The 21,884-nt window shown below is 40.5% G+C and overlaps 1 long non-coding RNA gene across 1 annotated transcript in view; it reads left to right on the top strand.

Moving 5' to 3' along the window:
• The first annotated feature begins 204 nt into the window (after window positions 1–204).
• Window positions 205–21,884, top strand: part of LOC148149710 (uncharacterized) — a 44,817-nt gene continuing 23,137 nt past the window's right edge. Inside the window, exon 1 of the long non-coding RNA XR_015757329.1 lies at window positions 205–296. This is a non-coding gene — a long non-coding RNA (uncharacterized LOC148149710). The remainder of the gene's footprint in view (window positions 297–21,884) is intronic.

Genomic DNA, 21,884 nt, shown 5'->3' with positions numbered 1-21,884 from the left:
TCTAGTAGCCTCATGGCAGAGGTGCAAGTTTGATCTGGATATAGCTAGTATTTACAACGTTAATGTTTTTCAACATCAAAATAAGCTCCTGCAACACTGACTAACCTCACTGTTGGGCACAGCCATAATAAAATAATAGAAAAGCTTAAAGCTAACTCAAGTATAGTGAGAGGTGAATGAGCTGAGGATGGCACAGAAGGAATAGACACACACATTCGCTCAATACATTGACTGCAGGTCGAGAACAAGGAAGCTTTTTCACCAATAGCCAATAGGACCATTTGTAGCAGGTGTAGGTGAGTATTCGCAATCAGCTCAAGGCATAAGGAACTGACAAGTAATATTCTTTCCACCCTGCTTGTTGTCTCAGGGATATAGATCAAAATGTGCCTTATAAGATTTTGCTAAGAAAAGCAAGCAGTGATTGAGAAATAACTAATTATTTATGACTGGCTAATACTGCGGTGACCTGATGGAGAATCTGAAATTTGGCACTGTGAGCCCTCCAGCAACCTTTACTTGACAACTCAATTCATCTGCTGCCTCCTTAACGTGGGTTAAATTGAAATGTTTATTCCATCGAAATTTTAAAAACAGTGTGGATGTCAATCCAAATCTATAAAAAGAGACATTATCTGAATACCCAGAGAGGAAGATTTCTATCTCTTTGTATTTAATTTTCACTAGTTTGCTGTTGCACAATTGACAATGAAATGGATTAATTGGAGCAATATACATCCTTTATTGTTAATTATGTCAAAATGTGGCCAAAAGTAGAAATTGGATGGATGAGAAGAAAGAACTTGCATCTGTGTGTGGCATATTTCATGCTCGCAGGTTATCCAATAGATTTTCACCACCAATTTATTATTGTTGAAATGTATTAATTCTTACAGCAGTCAATTTTGAGAGTGTAGTGCTGGAAAAGCACAGCAGGTCAGGCAGTATCAGAGGAGTAGGAGAATCAATGTTTCGGGCATAAGCCCTTCATCAGAAATTCTCCTGTTTCTCGGATGCTGCCTGACCTGCTGTGCTTTTCCAGGACCATACGCTTGAATCTGATCTCCAGCAGCTGCAGGCTCACTTTCCACACAGCAGTCAATTCGCCAACTTGAAGGCTCACATTCAATCGTGAGTATCCTAACCTTAACAAATCTACCACTCCTGAGAAATAGGCACCCAAAAAGCATCATTTGCTCCATAGACACATACACAATTTCCACATCTCCCCTGAATGGCAGGCTGATCTCTAAGGTGAATGGAAATGTTTTATCATTCTCCATGTCCAAATACATTGTTACTTTTTAATCAAGGACTTACTCAGTAATAATAGTCTGTCATACTGGTTGATGACATCAGTGCTTTTAAAATGATAAGGTTTTGCAATTTCACAGGGGAGAACCACTCTCTTTAAAGCTGCTAATAAATTATCATCTCCAAATTGAAAGCAGACTGAGCTATCATAACTTTTTACTCTATCTTTTTTTCTGCTTTGTCTGGATTTCCAAACAACAGTTCAGCTAGTTGATGCCTCATACTGTTGAGGTACAACTGTTATGTAATACAGCAGAATTAAGTGAATCACCTTAAAATACACTTAGACAATAGACAATAGACAATAGGTGCAGGAGTGGGCCATTCTGCCCTTCGAGCCTGCACCCCAATTCAATATGATCATGGCTGATCATCCTTAATCAGTATCCTGTTCCTGCCTTATCTCCTTAACCCTTGATTCCACTATCCTTGAGAGCTCTATCCAACTCTTTCTTAAGTGAATCCAGAGACTGCGCCTCCACTGCCCTCTAGGGCAGAGCATTCTACACAGCCACCACTCTCTGGGTGAAGACGTTTGTCCTCATCTCTGTCCTAAATGGTCTACCCCATATTTTTAAGCTGTGCCCTCTGGTTCGGCACTCACCCATCAGCGGAAACATGTTTCCTGCCTCCAGAGTGTCCAATCCTTAATAATCTTATATGTCTCAATCAGATCCCCTCTCAGTCTTCTAAACTCAAGGTATATAAGCCCAGTCGCTCCAGTCTTTCAGCGTAAGGTAGTCCTGCCATTCCAGGAATTATACCTGTTATACCTGCATGCTTACCTTCATTGACTGGTGTACAAGAACACCCAGATCTCTTTGTACTGTCCCTTTACCTAAATTGATTCCATTTAGGTAGTAATCTGCCTTCCTGTTCTTGCCACCAAAGTGGATAACCATACATTTATCCACATTAAACTGCATCTGCCATGTATCTGACCACTCACCTAACCTGTCCAGGTCACCCTGTAATCTCCTTACATCCTCCTCACATTTCACCCTGCCACCCAGCTTAGTATCATCAGCAAATTTGCTAATGTTATTACTAATACCATCTTCTATGTCATTAATATATATTGTAAAAAGCTGCGGTCCCAGCACTGATCCCTGCGGTACCCCACTGGTCACTGCCTGCCATTCCGAAATGGAGCTGTTTATCACTAATCTTTGTTTCCTGTCAGCCAACCAACTTTCAATCCAAGTCAGTACTTTGCCCCCAATACCATGCACCCTAATTTTGCTCAGTAACCTCCTATGTGGGACTTTATCAAAAGCTTTCTGAAAGCTTTCTGAAGACTTAAGTCATCTGCCATTAACTCTATTTTTTTTGCTGTTCATCTTTATGATAGAGTCACATTGGAAGTGTCCATGAATTATTTCCTAGGGATTTCTGGGATTCATTTGGTTTTTTTTTGTCTATCAGCCCAAACCTGCATTTTCTCTTCATTTGGAATTCTATTAAAAGTAGGATGATAGTCCGCACCCAGTTTTCCCCCAAGTCCTCAAAATGTATTTCATCATTTGCATTCTTGTATGACCACCTATGACCAGGATGTTTCGACTTTGATATCCTATTATCATAGTTTTCGATTGTCTGGGGTGTACGCGGCCAGTGTCCATGGAGCGTGATCTGATAGGTCAATGCTCAGCATCAATATGAAAAGTATTCAGAGTAAGCAGTGAGCTGAACTCACCAGACAACTGCTCTGGTTTCTATGTCTTGTTTTCTCGACTATTAGCTTGTTCGGTGAGTTTTGTACAACCAAAGCTGAGGCAGTGAGGCAAACTGGCCATCAACAAGGTGGTTACCAAGCAGCAATTCCCCTTAACTAGTAACTTCTCTTTGGCAAGTAAGAAACCCGCTATGCTGCTTATCAAAAGCAAAAATGATGAAGTGGGATGCTCCCAATTTCAAGATTGGTCTGACAGGAGTTCTCATCACAAATCTTACTGTTGCCAATGTCACTCAGAGTTGTACACCACTTCACCCAATCTTTTTGAGGTGATATACCCTAATTGCAGCAAAGAGGATTTGGATCTTTAATAAATACATTTTCTCTTTAGACTTTACAATTCCAAAGCAAGTCATGGAGTTCTAGTCAACTTACACATGAAGGTGCTAGCATTTGTGTTTTTTTTTTAATTTCTGTGTTATCTTTCAGGTTTGGCACAAATGAGCAATTAACCAAAGTATTTTGAAGCTAACACCGAAACTATAACATTTTGTAAAAAAAAACAAAGGTTAGTTTCTGAAACAAATTGTGAAAGTTATAAAATTCTGCCTACTCTTGCAGTGCAATTAGAAACTGAGCAGCTTCAGATAAAAAAGGCAACCAAAGACATGGAATACTATGTAGTGTAATGGTAAAAGATAATTCCTTGGTTCAAACACTGCACTTCAGGCATTGCTGGGTTAAAGATCTACAAGAGAATAGCTATTAGAAAAGCTGCAAGTAAAAGGTTGTTGTCAAGGGTCAAAGTTTGGAAACTGATAAAAGGCAAAGATGGACAAAGCAGAATAATTCTAAATCCCTTATGAAGAATGACACATCATGTAATGCTTCCTAACAAAATAATGTGAACAAAGGTATTTAATCTGATTAATCTATACTTGTCATCTGGAAAACATAAAAGGCACAAAGAAGGGAAATATGTTTCTTCAATATTATCTAGAATGCTGCAGGCTATTTGAACTGATCACTGTTCAAATTACGTAAACTAAAAACCATGAAAAGGATTTCACACGTTTGTTAAACTAACAGCTTTATCATCTTTATCACCTTGAACAAAATGCAAAGGTGAAAATGTGTTGCTGGAAACCAGTTGGGTTGGTTGGTCCATATCCGCCACAAATTCACCTGCACCTCCACACCCATCATCTATTGCATCCGCTGCACCCGATGTGGCCTCCTCTATATTGGGGAGACAGGCCATCTATTTGCGGAACGGTTCAGAGAACACCTCTGGGACACCCAGACCAACCAACCCAACCACCCCGTGGCTCAACACTTCAACTCCCCCTTCCACTCCACCATGGACATGCAGGTCCTTGGACTCCTCCATCGCCAGACCATAGCAACACGACGGTTGGAGGAAGAGCGCCTCATCTTCCACCTAGGAACCCTCCAACCACAAGAGATGAACTCAGATTTCTCTAGTTTCCTCATTTCCCCTCCCCCCACCTTGTCTCAGTCAAATCCCTCGAACTCAGCACAGCCTTCCTAACCTGCAATCTTCTTCCTGACCTCTCCGCCCCCCACCCCACTCCGGCCTATCACCCTCACCTTGACCTCCTTCTACCTATCGCATTTCCAATGCCCCTTCCCCAAGACCCTCCTCCCTACCTTTTATCTTAGCCTGCTGGGCACACTTTCCTCATTCCTGAAGAAGGGCTTATGCCCGAAACGTCGATTCTCCTAATCCTTGGATGCTGCGCTTTTCCAGCAACACATTTTCAGCTCTGATCTCCTGCATCTGCAGTCCTCACTTTCTCCCCAAAATGCAAAGGTATTGAGTTTGTTAATGAATGTAACGGGTTAAATAAGTTGTTTTGATAGGCCCATATTCAGCCTCAGTGGAAATGTTTTTCTTTCTTACTGATACACTTAATGGTAAGGTCCTGGGGAGTTTTGCTGAACAAAGAGACCTTGGAGTGCTGATTCATAATTCCTTGAAAGTAAAGTCACAGGTAAACAGAATAGTGAAAGGTTTAGAGGGTTTGAGTTATGGGGAGAGGCTGAATAGGCTGGTGCTATTTTCTCTGGAGCGTTGAAGGCTGAAGGGTGCCCTTATTGAAGTTTATAAAATCAAGGGGACAAGGATAAGGTGAATAGTAAGGCCTTTTTATGAGGGTAGCAGAGTCTAAAACTAGAGAGCAGAGGTTTAAGGTGAGAGGGGAAAGATTTAAAATGGACTTAGGGGCAACAGCCTGGTTATTGCCCCAGTGATTCATTTTATGATTCAAATGTTATTGTTCCACTAATTAAGTGGATAAATGTCCAATGGCATATGAATAGGCCACTTGTACCACAATGTTGAGAAGGTTTTGAAAGCATTAAAAGTCTTTAAGATATATAGAATCAGCAAATCATCAGTCTTGATATCACAATGATAGATTCTAGAGATAAGTGATAAGAATCAAATAACTAGAGCATTACAGATACATAGAATTCACTAATTACTAACATTATATGATAAAAGAATCACAGAATCAACTGATTAGAATCATCACCAAATAATCAGAAATTTGGAATCATTGCAACAGAAACTCACAGACTCAAAGAATACAGAAACAGGAAATCACAGAATGATAGGATTATAAAACCATAAAACTGGAGCAACACTAAAGCATTGACTTCCAGAACCATATAAGCATAGGGCTGCACATTTAAATGTTTGTAGAATTGGGACTCAGTGAGACCATAACTCAAAAATTGTGATCCTAGACACAGTGTCAGGAGCTTGATAAGTGAGGGGCGCTCTGAAATTTTCACTGTGTTGATGGGCAGAAGAGAACAGTGAATCCATTTGTCATCAATTATTAACCCTTTTACAATCTTCAAGCAGCTTGGTAATGGGCCAGGACTTTTGGAAATGCAGGTTTCAAAGCAAATTTCAATGAACCCTAAAGGTCTCTTCACTGTGAGACTCTCTGCAGAGCCAAAGAAAATATTTTCATTTGACGTTAAAAGCTCTGGGACCCTCTAGTAGCTTGTACAAGTAAATTGGCCTATCCTCCCTCATTCCAAAGCATTCGTTCAGCTGAACCTCTGAAGATCTGTCTATTCTCTTCAGCAAGGGAGAGGTAGGTCCCAATATGGTTGTACCCTGCCTTTTCTGTTGGCTTCAGGCAGACAGTGTCTGCCTTCTGGGAATGGTCAACATAGTTCTGCATTTACATGGCACTGTTGCCCATAAAAGAAATGGAATTGATGGAAGTGTGGAGTTTGTGGATGGGTCTGAAGCTTCAGTCTTGGAAGAAATTGCTGCTTTTAGATTTTGGATGCTCTATACATAGTGGGAACATTTAGAGACGGTGAAAGGGTTGAGAGAGGTGTTGATGTGATGATGTTGGATGCCTTCAGTCTAGATGTGAAACTGATGCTGGTATTTTCAGATGATGTTTCTAAGGGATACCATGTAGATGAGAAAAATGTGAATGGTTCACGGATACATTGGGCAGCACAGTAGCCCAATGGTTAGCATTGCTGCCTCACAGTGCCAAGGACCCGGGTTCAATTCCAGCCTTGGGTGACTGTCCATGTGGAGCTTGCACATTCTCCTCATGTCTACGTGGATTTTCTCCGGGTGCTCCCACAGTCCAAAGTTGTACAGCTTAGGTGAATTGGCCATGCTAAATTGCCCATAGTGTTCAGGGATGTTTAAGTTAGGTGCATTGGTGGGGGAAATATAGAGTAATAGGTGATAGGAATTGATCTGGGTGGGATACTCTTTGGGGGGTTGGCATGGACTTGTTGGGCCAAATGGCCTGTTTCCACACTGTCGGAATTCCACGAGATGCATTAACCATGCAGAATTGAGGAGAACAGCCATTGCTGATGATTCTCTGGTGACAATTGTAAACATAAGGATGATGCTATGCAAATGCAGTTCCATCTTGTTGAATGAGGATGAAGGAGTTTGGTAGATGATGGTGTGTCAAAGGAAGCAGACAGTTTTAGAAGGATGAGGGGGGCCAGGTTCCCTTTGTCACTGTCATGTGAGATGTTATTTGTGACTTTGATTAGAGTTGTTTTGGTTTTGAGCCAGGGGTAGAGATGTGATTGGAATGATTTAAACATGGCATTCCAGAAGAATTAAACAAGAATTTGGAAGCAGAAAACACATTCCAAAATGTTGAAAGGAAAGATGGAGTAGGAGAGAGTATTGTTAACAATGTCACATAACAGTGGAACTGGAAAGAGAAATGTCCAGTAGTTTGTGGAAAAGATCAAGAGAGCAGATGTTGGGTCTAATTGAAGGTGAGGTTTGCAAGGTTTGAGGGGAAGTAGAAGTGGAACTAGGAAAGGAAACTAGGGCAAAGGAGAACCATCTATCCAATTTATCTTGGTGGGTCAAAGGAAACGAGGAAGGTGACAGAGGCAACTGAATAGCTGGTCCTGCTTCTATTTCTCACATTCACTCTCAGTGGCTAACAAATCCTTTAGTTCTTGATGTTTATCTTTGGAGTTGAAGGGGTAGGAGATTGGGCATAGAAATTTAAAAAGATGGCTTGAAGTGGAGAAAATAAGTCACGGATAATCTGTGCCCTTGGAATTTGCAATAGTGAATAGACCTTGTAGCTGAGAGTAGGACTCATCATACTTTATGTGTTGCAGATAAATCTGGTAGTGAATGACTAAACTGGTTGTCTATCATGTCCATTCAAGTCAGTGTCCTTTTGACTTAAAGGAGTAGAGAGGTGAGTGTTACACCGAGGACCTGTTGTGTATTTGAATAGCATGGTAGCTGCAGAAAGATCACTGTAAATGAAAGACCAAAAGCAGATAATTAGAAGTTACTGAGTGCGGCTCTAAGTTAATTAACATACAGGCAACTCAGTTAAAAAAGATTATTGAATTTCCTGGGTTCTGTAGCCTGTCAAGTCAGAAAGCTCAATCCACAGATTGTGGCTGACTCTAAATACTTTGAAGTAGATCTTTGATCCTGTGGAATCATTAAAATAGGTGAACTACAAGTGCTTTTTCTTTGTGTCTAATTTATATTTTTCCAGATTGCATCTCTTCAAAAGTATAAACATGTATGGGCCACAGGATATTGTAAAATCTAAGAAGCAGCTTTTGAAATCCTCTGATGACTAGAAATACATCAGTATTAGGTGCTACAGACTCTAAAGATGCAGATACTTTTATTATGCCTGTCCATGATGTCACCCAGCATTAAATAATGTAAAGAGACATTGTGGCTTTCTCACTGATTCTACAACAGGCAGATGAGAAGCCTGATGCTTCAACAAGATTCTGCCCCCTTCGGGAACCATGATCACAAGAAGGGGAGTTCCACCCACCCAGGATTGCCAGCCAACCAGAGGTCAATAGCTCTTGGTCACAGCGACATCATAGGGGAGGCTGGGATTGCTGCAGGAGAAATATCTCTTGGTGAATTTGGCACCACTTTGGCAGGAATGAAGAGGCAGGGGAGCTGTTGAGGGATGTTGGGTGGGAAGAGAAAAGGCAGCAAGGGGTGTTGGGATAGAAAAGTGAGTTTTAGGGTAGGGTTGGGAGAGAGAGGAGAATGCTGAAAGAGGGCAGCAGAAAAGGAGACTATAAAGGGTCAGCATGGAAAGATGGGCCAAATGGGCCACCTCCATGCTGTATCATTTATATGGTTCTATGGTCCTAACAAGGTATATGGGCATTACTGCATTTCTTGCCCATCTTAGATGTCCTTGGAGAAGATGGTGTATTTTTGAACTGCTGCAGTCCATTTGCCATAGATGTGGTAGTCAGATATGGGGTGAGGAGGGAGTCTGCAAATGAGAGAGACCAGTTTTAAACACGTCAGTGGAGGAACACTCAGCCAACCAGGAGCTAGTAAAACTTGAAGTCACTGAGGGAATAGATGCCATGTAAATGAATGTGGAATCTCTAGCTTAAGGCTGCATATACTTAATGGGGAAAATTGTAGTAAATATAATTGTGGCGAACATTGTGTCAATTGCTAAATTTGAAATCTGAGATTGAAATCTGAGATGAAGTTAAAAAGACACCAACTGTCTTTTCTAAATCTTCCAGTTTTGTGCATGTGATGGACACATACTAACCATGACTTCATCAGTGTGTGGGAGATATGTTTAAAGTGATGGCATTTTATGAGTAGAAATGGGTGTCAGCTATTTTGAAAATAAACTCTTTGGTTGTTAACTTATGTGTGTTGTGTTGTGCCAATTTAAAGATTGTTGTGGATGGTACATTAATACAGCAGGTACAGAGCTGTCCTGCGCAGTTCCTGTCATTTGCCATGGTCACCCGAGGGAACAAAGGGTTCACAAAGGGAAATTGGCACCCCACTTTCTAGATGGAAACTTGGTAATCGTGGACAAAGTGTTGCAGAGGAGGACTGGCAGAGGAGACCATGACACCAGACCTTGCCAAGCTGGTCCAAGGTAACCACCCTGGTCAGTGTGATACAGGTCAGATTCAGGACTTGCAAGATAGTTCCTTCTTCATCTCTGAGAAAGTAGTCACATATCGCACAAAGGTTGCATCAAGTCTGCATCTTCCACCAGCTCAGATATTGGCACTTTGGAGGGTAGTTTTGCATCTTTAGAGCAGGGAACACTGCTAGTGAATACATCACTGCCATGTCAGTACAGGTGGTCAAGCAATGAATGCCCCAGGTCACTGGCACTTGGAGTGTTCTTAGAGATCAGACACTTGCTCAGCCCGATGCACATGAAGATTTCATACTGTTGGCAATTAGGGACTTCATTTGAATGTACAAACAGACACAGAAGCAACAGGCAAGCCATTGGAGAGGCTGGGTAATGGACTCAATGACAGCAGGACTCCACCAGTTACTGTTTGCACTAAGCTACCTCAGACATGTGAGTGTCTGCCTCTCTCCATGGGCAGTCTGGTCCAATCATACAGTATATTGATGGAAGCAAAAGATCAATTGTTAATACATCACATTTGTTGTTGGATACTGAATGCAAACATTCTTTTGAAGCACAAGAAGCACTAGTTTGTATCTACGATTTAGAAATGCCGGTGTTGGACTGGGGTGTACAAAGTTAAAAATCACACAACACCAGGTTATAATCCAACAGGTTTAATTGGAAGCACTAGCTTTCGGAACGCCACTCCTTCATCAGGTGATTGTGGAGTACACAACTGTAAGACACAGAATTTATAGCAAAGTTTACAGTGTGATGTAACTGAAATTATACATTGAAAAATACTTTGATTGTTTGTTAAGTTTCTCACCCGTTAGAATGACCATGATAGTTTCACTTCTTCCATATGTAAATCACAAAACTTTTTTTAAAAGTTACATTCTCAGGTTAACTGTAACAATTGGTGTCAGTCCAGATAAGCTGCTGAAGGTGTTAGTCCCCTGTGTTCTGTTGTCTGTGCCATAATGTTTAGACTGATTCTAATCTAAAAAAATGAGTTAACAGAGTCTTACATGGATTCATGCAGTTTTTGAGCAAAGTACAATGTAACTCTGCAAGTACAAATGATGAAGGAACAGTGCTCCGAAAGCTAGTGCTTCCAATTAAGCCTGTTGGACTATAACCTGGTGTTGTGTAGTTTGTAAATATTCAATCATTTATTTCTATGCTAGAACTTTTACCTTTAGCACTGATCACCAAGCGCTGATTACATTGTTAACATTTCAAGACCAGGTCATTAACATTATTAAACTTATACATAGTTTAAGTGCCTTCATCAATATAAACTCAGGATTGAGAATCTCAGCAGTTCACACAACCAAATATTTAATATGCTTAGTGTCTCTACAATTGCAGGCAGTGTTATCAATGGTGAAGTATACTTCAAAAAGTGAACTGATCCAAAGAATTCCCCATTGGGACTTGGAGATAGTATTTGCATTAAATGGAAGTATTGCAGCCATACACTCACATAATCTCTATCAGGGTTGAGATGGATTAAGTAGTTGCTTGGTACCAAGAGTCAGTATGTGATGGCTAACACACTGCGGGATGTGAAATGCTTGATCATGAGCAGAGCAGGATACTTCAAGGACAATGTTTCTGAGAATGCATTTTCTTTTTCACTGATCATGTAATTCATCGCACAGAACCATAACATCATCTTTCACGATCATTGACCTCCCCCACAATCACAAATCCCTTCATCATGAACTGTCACCTCCTGCTATTGGTCATTAAACATCTGCATGATCTAAATCCTCCCAAGATGACCCAGCATAAAACAGTCTCTACCACGATCAATAGTTCCTGCACAATAACTGACTCTCCTGAAACTCACTACCCTGTAATCACTGACCCCTTTGCAATCATCGACTTCCTGTAAACCTCCAAAATCACTGTTCCACCATATGATTATCAACACATTTGCATGATCACTGCCTCCGTGATCAATGCCCATGTGATCAGCAACCACTCCACAATCGCCAACGACCTCCAATCCTCCACATTCACCGCTCCCAGACTGCTATTGCTGACCTCTCCACAATCACTGAGTCCTCTGTGGGCTCTAAGCCATCAACAATCACCAACACCTTGTACTCACTGCCTTCATGATCTCTGATCACTCCCTAATCACTGGACCTATAATCACTGAACATATGATCAGTGATTACCTGCAATTGTCCATAATCACTGAGCCCACCAATAGTGATCACTGACCAGCCTGCCAGCATCTCTGATCCCTGTGGTTACCAAACTTGCTGCTGTCACTGTCCCAAGCAAACTTTGACACATCTGTTGCGATTGCTGACTACACATGGTATATTCCCTGTGATCACCGATCCCTTACATTGACAGTCCCTACCATCATTCATAGAATCAGAGAATCCCTACAGCATAAAAACAGCCCATTCAGCTCATCAAGTCCTCAAGGCCTTCTCACCCAGACGTCCCTCCCACCACCCTATCCGTATAACTTTGCATTTTCCATGGCTAATCCTCCTAACTGACACATCCCTGGATACAATGGGCAACTTAGCAGAGCCAATCCACCTAACCTGCACATCTTTGGACTATGGGAGGAAACCAAACCAGACAAAACCAACACAGACATGGGGAGAATGTGCAAACTTCAAACAGACTGTCACCAGACAATGGAATTGAACCTGACGCCTGGCACTGTGAGGCAGCAGTGCCAACCTCTGAGCCATCATGCCTCCCATGACTCTCCATGATCACTAACTCCTCACCCCAACCCTTTATGATCACAAACTATTTCACACATCTGCTCTTGTTTCTTTGGGATAGTACTCAATGCTCCAAACCATGCTGAATACACCATGTCCCTGTCCTAACAATCTCTCTTTCTCAGCTGTAGCCTTTCCAAGTGCATTCCTACTCAATTCTCTCAAGCTTGGCTTCTTGCTGAGAATCATGTTCAGCTAAAATCATGCATGCTGTTAATTTAAGATTGTTTGGCATTTGCTTGACTGGCACTTGTCACTGCTGCCAAAGTCAAAATCCCAACCCAGTAAATATCAGCACCTATTTGTCAAATAGCACTTTGGGGATGTGCCTCAGTGCCAGGACCATGCTACTTTTACACTGGAATCAAAAATACCATCAGGCACCCTTGCCCACTGAAGCATGAATGAGAAATTGGGTACAACATTTTCTGATTACTCATTTTAATAATTAGAAGATTGTAGAAATTATTGTCCTTTTTAATGACTGGCGGAGTTAGTGGGTAAGGATCTCCTGGCACTGTGTCTTTGCAAAATTAATTCCTTTGTGCATAATTATAAAGGAGAAGACATGTGCATTATTTGTATAAGTTACTGGATGGGTGCAGCTCCATCAACACTCAATAAGCTTGACATCATCCAGGACAAAGCAGCCCATTTGATTGGCATCACATTTACAAGCACCCACTCCCTCCACCACTGATGCTCAGGAGCAACAGTGTATACAATCTACAAGAGGTACTGCAGAAATCCACCAAAGATCTGTATGCACTACTTTCCAAAACCATGACTACTTCCATCTAGAAGGACAAGGGTAGCAGATACATGGGAACAATCTGCAAGTTCCCCTCGAAGCCACTCACCATCCTGCCTTGAAAGTACTTCACTGTTCCTTCACAATTGTTGAGTCGAATTCTTGGTATTCCCTCCCAATGGCATTGTGAGTCAATTCACAGCATATGGACTGCAACATCTCAAGAAGGTAGCTCAATGCTATCTTCTCAGGGCAATTAAGGATTGGCAATAAACGCATCCATCTATAAGGAGCCAGCCTCATTACCACTAGTTTTCCCAGTCACAAATGTGTACTGAGTAGTATACAATTATCCAGTGAATAATTTACTTAACAGAAAGTGATAGTCAAAACCTGTTGGGCATGTGCAAGTGAGCATTTGATCTTGGCTGAAATGTATCATGCCTTGGTGTTGTGAGGATCAAAACATTATTTTATCAGCTGAAAATCTAAGTCGTGACTTTGGATTATACTCTTGTACTAGATGTATGAAATGCTGTATTAAGAGGTTAATTTCATTTTAATTAGCATATGCGATCTCAGACTGAAATCTTCCATGCTGAAAGGATCGGTTATAACCTGCAATTGCAAAAATCTTTCTATTTTAACAGAAAGCCTCAACGTCCTGAAAAATAAATGTTTGAACAATGCGCTTGCCAAATGAAGCAGAAAATTAAAATACAGATGTTCAGTTGTTACCTTGGTTACCTTATCTTAATTATGCTTTTATTCTTACTTTGCTGCTTTGAAATTCATGATCTTACTAAATTTGGTACGTTGGTTCTTGTTTTAGTTGGCAGCCTGATGACTATAAATCAGAATGGTTGGAGGTTAAAGCCCAGATCCAAAGACTTGAGCACATAAAAGAAACTAACCTTTCAATACAATATTGAGTGATTATTGACAATGATGAGATATTAAATTATGTTCCAGGCGGACACAAACCATTCCTCAATACTATTCAAAGAGGAGTGTGGCATTTCCTGAAAGCCAGAAAACAGCCAATTCACTTCTGTACCCCATAGATGTTTTCATTATCTTGATGTGCACAAGGAGCAGTTACAATTCCTATGTTACAATGATGACTACTTTAACTGTAAAATGCTTTAGGATGTCTCAAAATCAAACAGGACTCTTTGTAATTCAAGTGCTTTCTTCTTCCTCTGCAATTATGCTTGTGCACATGCTCAGTCATTGTTATTCAAGTCCAAATTCAATTAGAGGTATCATTATTAACTAGTGCACATGCATACCCATAAACACATCTAATTTGTAATATAATGAAGGCAAGTTGATGTGTTTTTCAGTTTGATGTCCTTACCTTTTATTGCCTGTTGATACTGATGAAATAGCAAATTATGGAATAGCTTGTGAATATTTATCTTCAGAATTGAAGTTACCATTAAAACTGTGATGCTGTGATGCACTCTGCTTAAAACCCTGGCAACACCTGTATTGCAAAATACCTCTTGCAAAGTTCTCAGTTTCAATTATTGGTTCTCAAAAAAAAAATCAAAGGAAAATGACCTCCCAGTATTAGACTTGATTTTCCAAACTTATGCCCTGTCACCCATCAGAAACATGTTCCTGAAATCTGGGAACACACCCTGTCATTTTTCAACATGTATAGCTAAGATGAAGCTGGTGTCTAATCTATCCTCTGTTAGCCCTCTGTACACACTAGACACTATTCAGCAGCCTAAAAGTGTAAAAATAATCCATACGATCACCCAAAGCACTGGCATTGCACATTTCAGTGTGTGCAACACCCAACTCCTGTCCTAAAGGAAGCAGCAATATCACTTAGGAACTAGCTCACTGACAGAAGCTTGTCAACAGATTGCACATCTCCTCAGTGAGAAAACAAATCTGAAAGTAAGAAAAACGGTTAACAAATTGACTTTTGATTTGTTTATTTGTGACATTGTCATCTATCCCCATTGTATGATGAACAATGGTTTAGTGGCTAATACTATTGTCTCTGAATTTTAAAAAAATATGAGGACAACAGTCTGTGCTAACACTCTAGCGTAGTATTGAGTGAATGCTGTACTTCTAAATGTGCTACTTTTAGATGTGACATTACATTGGAACTCATCTTTCCTCTTTGGTGGACAAAAAAAGATCTCATGTTATTCATTGGAAGAAGATTTAGGGGTGGGGTATCCTTGGTCACTTAGCTAATACATGTCCCTTAATCAACAACACACTATCACAGTTTGTGGGAGTTTTTGCGCTGTATTTCCTATATTATCTGGTCACTATTCTTCAGAAGTACTTGATTGTAAAGCGCTTTGATATCCTGAGGTCATGAAAGGCATAGTATAAATGGAATTGTTTATCTTTATTACTCTTTTGTGAAGAGGTATATAATTTCCTTTATCTCAAGTAGAAGTTCAAGGGCAAGAATCTCTTCTTTCTCAAGAAATGAGCCAAATGCTATGTTTCCAACCCAGCAAGTGACACTGCTCCAGTGAAACTGACAAGCGATAAAGGTTGTGATTGGTTACACTGAATAGCTCCAGATATGAACAGCTGAGAGGCAACTTTGCAAAGGACTTTGTCTGTCAATGGTGCTCTGTTGCTTGGTAGGTGGTACCCAGAGGAGAAAGTGAGGACTGCAGATGCTGGAGATCAGAGCTGAAAATGTGTTGCTGGAAAAGCGCAGCAGGTCAGGCAGCATCCAAGGAGCAGGAGAATCGACGTTTCGGGCATGAGCCCTTCTTCAGGAATCAAGAAGGTAGTTGTTGCCTAACATTAATTGCGCTTCAGAAGTTGGTGGTGAAATACCTTGTTGAGTAATTGAAATCCAAGATTTCAGCCCAGTGACAGGGAAGACGACAGTGATAGACATCTGGCTTGAAAAGGAATTTGCAGGTAGCGCTACTACAGTGTTGCAAGGTGCTATTGAAAGAGTCTTTGTGCATTGTTGCTCATTGAAGATATGCATTTGTGGTAGCATCTGCCAGTGTTAGAGTGGCTGAATGTTTGCAGTGATGGATGGGGTATCAAGCTCCTTCAGTATTCTTGGAGCTACCTTCATCCTGGAAAGTGGGGAGTATCCCATCACAATCCAATTGTGCCTTGTAGATGGTGCACAAGTCCTGAGGAGTCAGGATTGGTGTGGTATGTGATGGAAAACAGCCAGTTTTGTAAGTTTTAGTAAAGAATAAGGTCTATCCACCAAGAACTAAATGTCAGTCAATGCAAGGGTACCTCCTGCCACACCATTTGGAAAACTGTTGGTATCTAGCACCTCTCCTCCTGGGGTTGTCATAAAGGTTACAGATTTTTAAAAAATTAAAATCCCCAATGAATCCATATGATGGACTCAGATTAACAGAAAACACCAACCAGGTTTCTGTACTTAACATGAACCACTACTTATGAGAGACTGAGAGACAATGCAGTGAACTAACACAATTTTTAAAAATATATTATTAAGGTAAGGTTAGCTCAAATCCATTAAACAAACTAAAGGTTGTTAACTTGACAATTTGTGGATCATATCAGATGCACACAATTGTCAATTTAACTGGATATTAAAAAATCCCAAATTTCTTCTTTCGTTACTGGGTTTATCAGGTGTAGCACTTGTTTAATGATTGTCTAATACAAGTATATGTGCTTCTGCTTTTTAAATGATTTTATTTGGCATATCCAGGCAGCTATTAGAAAGAGAGAAAGGATAGCATAATTGATATTCCAACAATTTCTGCAAGTCAATAAAAAAATTATGCACATTGTGACTGCCCACAGAAATTTCCCCAAGGCCTCTGCTGTGCTTTCACACTATTAAACAATTGCAAGCTGCCTTGAGTACTGTTATTTTCTTTTATTTTTATATCAGGTTGCAATCTGCAAGTATTCTCTGCACTTCCATTGAATGGACTTGACAGATGTTATTAAATGCAGGAAACCTTAAGGAGAATGAAATTTTCCCATTGAGCACATAATTGAAGCATTTGTACACTTGAGATAACGATGTAGCTCAGGCAGAGAATAGATAGTACTTCCCTTAGGTACCACTGAATGGTGTATGGTATGGAAAGAGTCAGGGCAGGACATGGTTTAGGCAACTCTAGGTCTACAATCACAGATAATTATTTTTTTTCAAATGTTGGATAAACATTTTGAAATTATTGGGCTGTCAATTCTTTATTAGTTCTTCCTTGGAGTGCTGAAAGACACCTATCAGAGAATTAGAATTAGTCCTTTATTGTTGTTTCCAATATTCTAATATACTTCCTTCTCATGAAAACAGAGACTTTACACTGCAGCAATATGCCTCATTCATTGGCAAGCATCCTGGAGCAGAACATCTATTTTTCAGCTGGAACTAGAGATAAGAAAAGCCTGATGATGTGCACAGGGATTATTACAACTTTGAAAGTTTTTCAAAATACTGCACTTTCACGATAAATTGGTGCCCCAATTACACGTGGCATTTGGTCTTTAATACGAATAAAAATACTTGCTGCCTGGGCCCCTACCCTCACACTTCTGCTGCAATAAATCTTCATCTGCTCTCACCACTGAAAGTGTTGAAAAGTATTCAGATAAATGTATTATTGAATGCAACTGGTCTCATTGTGCGCAGGTGCAGGCAACATAATCCTGGGACCACACTTTGTCAATTCCGGAGTGTCATTGCCTCTTACTGTTCTTACAAAAAATTCACATCTTTATCTTCCTCATCTTTTGACTTTCTCCCATGTAGGATCATCTTGTGCAGTGCTTGATTAGCTGATGCCAAAATGGTACATGGAAGGGCTTTCTGCTAATAAGTAAAATGCAGCTTTAGAGAGCAAATCCTGGGTAATCAGTCAATGAGCATTCTTGCAGCATCTCTGTGGTGTCTGTCATGTGACACATTTTCAGTGTTAAGGTACAAATGGAATTAGAGTGCAGTAAGACAGAAATCTTGTTACTGATGTACAAGTATTACTGAGACTACCTATGAGATGTTGTATGCAGTCTTGGTCTCCATATTTAAGAAAATACATTTTTAACTTGAAAGGAGAACAGTCAGGGATCACTGAGTTAAGTTTTCCATGTAGAGAAGCTGACCAAATTGGTCTACATCCTCCGGAGTTGAGAAAAATACTGTGTAATCAGGTATGATTGACGTGATTATTCCTCTGGGTCAGGGAATTTAAAAGACAGCAGCTCAGTCTCAAGATAAGGGCTGCATCATTTAGGACTGAGATGAGGAGAGACTTATTCACTGAAAAGCTTGTTCAAGTTTTGGAATTCTCCTCCCTAGAGAGTTGTGGATCCTCCATCATTGAAATATGGTTCGTGCTGGGATAGGTAGATTGATAGTCTTTAGGGAACCAAGGAATGTGGAAGCAGGCAGGAAAGTTGAGTTGAAGCCCAAGGTGAGCAATGATCAGACTAAATGTTGAAGCAAGCTTCATAGCTGCACGGTTGACTCCCACTCCGACCTGGAGATTGTCTTGATGAAAGATTCCAACCTGAAACGTCAACTTCTCTGCTCCTCCAATGTTGTTTGATCTGCTGTGCTTTGTCCAGCTCTACTCTTTATCCACGCCCATTCCTATCTCTTGTATTTTTGAGGTCTAAAGTCCAAGAGTCAATGCAAGTTGATGCTTCTATGTTCCATACAATCAGAAGAGATAAATTCAAAGTTCGCAGGACAATGCAGTGGCCTGTGCTCAGGGAAGGGTGTGAATGGTTTTGAGGTTGTTCAAAGGAGGTTTACAAGATTGATATCTAGACTGAGTGGCTTATCTTAATAGGGATGCATTGGAGAGGCTAGGTTTGTTTTCGTTAGAGTCTAGAAGTGTAAATGGTGAATTGATTGCAGTTTATAAGATCCTGAATGATCTTGATGAAATGAATGTAAAAGGATACATAATCTTGTCCATGAGTCCAGAACTCAGGGTCACAATTATAAAATTAAAGGTTGTCCTTTTAGGATATTGCCAAAGTGGAATTTTTCTTTCAGAGAGTTGTGAGATTTTGGAACTGTGCCTCAAAGGAGGTGGCATGGTGGCTCAGATGGTCAACACGGCTATCTCAAAACACCGTATCCAGGATCAAATCCAGCCTCTGGCAACTGTCTGCACGGAATTTGCACATTGTCCCCATGTCTGTGTGACTTTCATTCCCACAGTACAAAAATGTGCAGGCGAGATGGATTGTCCATGCTAAATTACTACTGTATCCAGTGTTATGCAGGTTAGGTGGATTAACCATGAGAAATGTGGGTTATAGGGTTGGTTGGGGTGAGCTTGGTTGGAATGCCCTTTGGAGGGTTTGTGTGGATTTGATGGGCTGAATGGCCTGCTTCTTCACTGTAGGGATCCTATGGGTGAGATAGAGCCATTGACTATATTTGTGGTAGATAGATCCTTGTTCCCTAAAGGGAATCAAAATTATTAAGGCTCAATGAGAATGTAGAATTCAGAACGCAAAAAGATCAGCTACGATCTTATTGAATGGAAGAGGAAGTTTGAAGGACCATTTATCCACTTTCTGCTGTTAAGTTTGATGTATGTTCAAGTGCTGAAAATGTGTTGCAGCAGGTCAGGCAGCATCCAAGGAGCAGGAGAATCGACTCCAGCATCTGCAGTCCTCATTTTCTCCTGTATGTTCAAGTGGTCAATTCCAAATTCAAGCCCTACCAATAACACCACAATCCTCACACACTGGTCAACACATCCTTCACTCACTTATTAACAATCTCTATCAAGCATGAATCATATCTAGTATTCATAGGTTTGCCTAACCCTCTCAGAATCAACATTGCTGTGAATTTCACTCATGCATCTCATATTTCACAGATATCACCTGCTGTTCAACCATGATAGCTACAAAACCATGTTGAGACAATAGTGCTTACCATCATTGGAATGACCTTTACTGAGGTAATATCTAGCAGAAAGTTTGAAACTTCTAGAGATCATAGCACCATCACAACAAATCCTCCACCTCACATTCAAATACCCATTCATCCCACAATCACTCACAAACTGCAAAAGATGTAACATGTGTATCCTGTCCTTTAGCTCCCACCCCACTTCTCACCACAGGCCTATCTTTGTGCCATTTCCTGACCTTCTGGAACTGCAAGGAGAAAGTGAGCACTGTAGATGCTGGAGATCAGAGTCGAGAGTGTGGTGCTGGAAAAGCACAGCTGGTCAGGCAGCATCCGAGGAGCAGGAGAATCGACGTTGTGGGCATAAGCCCTTCATCAGGAACTGATTCTAGAACTGCAACCTAGCTAGGAAGAATGGAAGTGAAAGAAGTGATAGAGCTGGAAAGCCAGGAGGAGGAAGGAACACTGTCACTCACATTCATACTTGGCCCCCAGAATACATATTAACACCGCAGATTATGAAGGATAATCTTATCTGGGAGATCTGAGTTGCACGTGGTAAGACACCACAGAAACAGACCTTTTGGTCCAATTCATCCATGCGATCAAGTTTCCCAAACTAAACTCACCCCATATGCCTGCATTTGACCCATATCTCTCTAAACCTTTCCTATTTATGTACCTGTCCGAGAATGTCTTTTAAATGTAACTATACCTGCATCTACTGCGTCTGGCAGTTCATTCCACATACAAACTGCCTCCTGTATGAAAATATTGTTCTTTGGAGCCCCTTTAAATCTTTCTGCCCTCATCTTAAAAATATGCCCTCCAATTTTGAAGTCCACTACCCAGGGGAACCAACCTTGGTGATTCACCTTAACTATGCTCCTCATGATTTTATAAACCTTGATAAGGTCACCCCTCAACCTCCTACACTCCAGTGAAAAAAAAGTTCCAGCCTCTCCTTATAATTCAAACCCTCCAGTCCTGGTAATGTCCTGGTAAATCTCCAAATTAATAATACCCTTCCTATAGCAGGGTGTCCAGAACTGCACACAGTACTCCAAAAGTAGTCTGAAGTCAGGGTACAGGATAAGCATTACAGATACTCACTTACCAGATTTGAGGTCATCTAAGAGGTCTGCTGTAGAGGACTTAATTTCAATTAGTGGTCAAAAGAAAAGCATTGACGGGCATGCACAGTGAAATGCATAATGTATGGCAAAACTGCCATGAAGCCTGCAGTCAATATCAGAGAGCACAGATGAGATGGATCTTCAGTTGGGCACAGATCTTTACACAGAGTGTTGAGCCCATTCTGTCCAGTTTGGAAGTGGTGGCTCACTTCATGGAAAGAATTGCAGTCTGAGGCAGAGTCTGATGGTCAATATCTCAGCTTCTATTGCAGAATCGGCAAAAAAAAACATCGGACATCTGGATTCTGCAATTGAAACTGATGTAAAAGGCAAACAAGCTTGACGGTTTCTCTACAAACTAAAAGGTGAGACACGGCCTTGTTGCAATTATGAAGTACCAATCTGTTTCCTTGCAGCATGTGGATTGTCCCAGCTTACTGAAACTGGAAATAAATAGCTTAGAAATGAATCAGGTAGTTTCAAATACTTAACACTTAAACTTTTCTCCCATTGCAACAAAATACACCTGTCTTTTTGGGTTAAAACAACCTCATATTTCCAAAAGAAAATCTATTGTTCTTTAAAAGCCCTTACAATTATTTTTCATTATGAAAACCTATCACAAAAGACATTCAGTGAATAAATGTATACCATTTAACAACTCAAGAGAAAATTATTCAGGTAAGTTGACAGTAGATTTATAAATGAAAATGAAAATAACACTAAATCTATTGAGAACAATTGAGTAGGACTAATTGGAAATTCATATAAAATTGGGCACACTCAAGATGAATTAATTGTGTCCTTCTGATTTGTAGAATTTTATAATTCTAAAATGTACAGAAGGAAACACTGCCTTGTCAATATTTTCAGTAAAGAAAAGCTAATTCTTATACTTTGCAGTCATTACATTT

Source organism: Chiloscyllium plagiosum, unplaced genomic scaffold (assembly GCF_037043375.1).
Source record: "Chiloscyllium plagiosum isolate Xiang-an unplaced genomic scaffold, Cpla_swu_hap1 HiC_scaffold_6, whole genome shotgun sequence".
In the NCBI taxonomy this organism is placed as follows: Eukaryota; Metazoa; Chordata; class Chondrichthyes; order Orectolobiformes; family Hemiscylliidae; genus Chiloscyllium; species Chiloscyllium plagiosum.
This window is presented reverse-complemented; position numbering and strand designations above follow the sequence as displayed.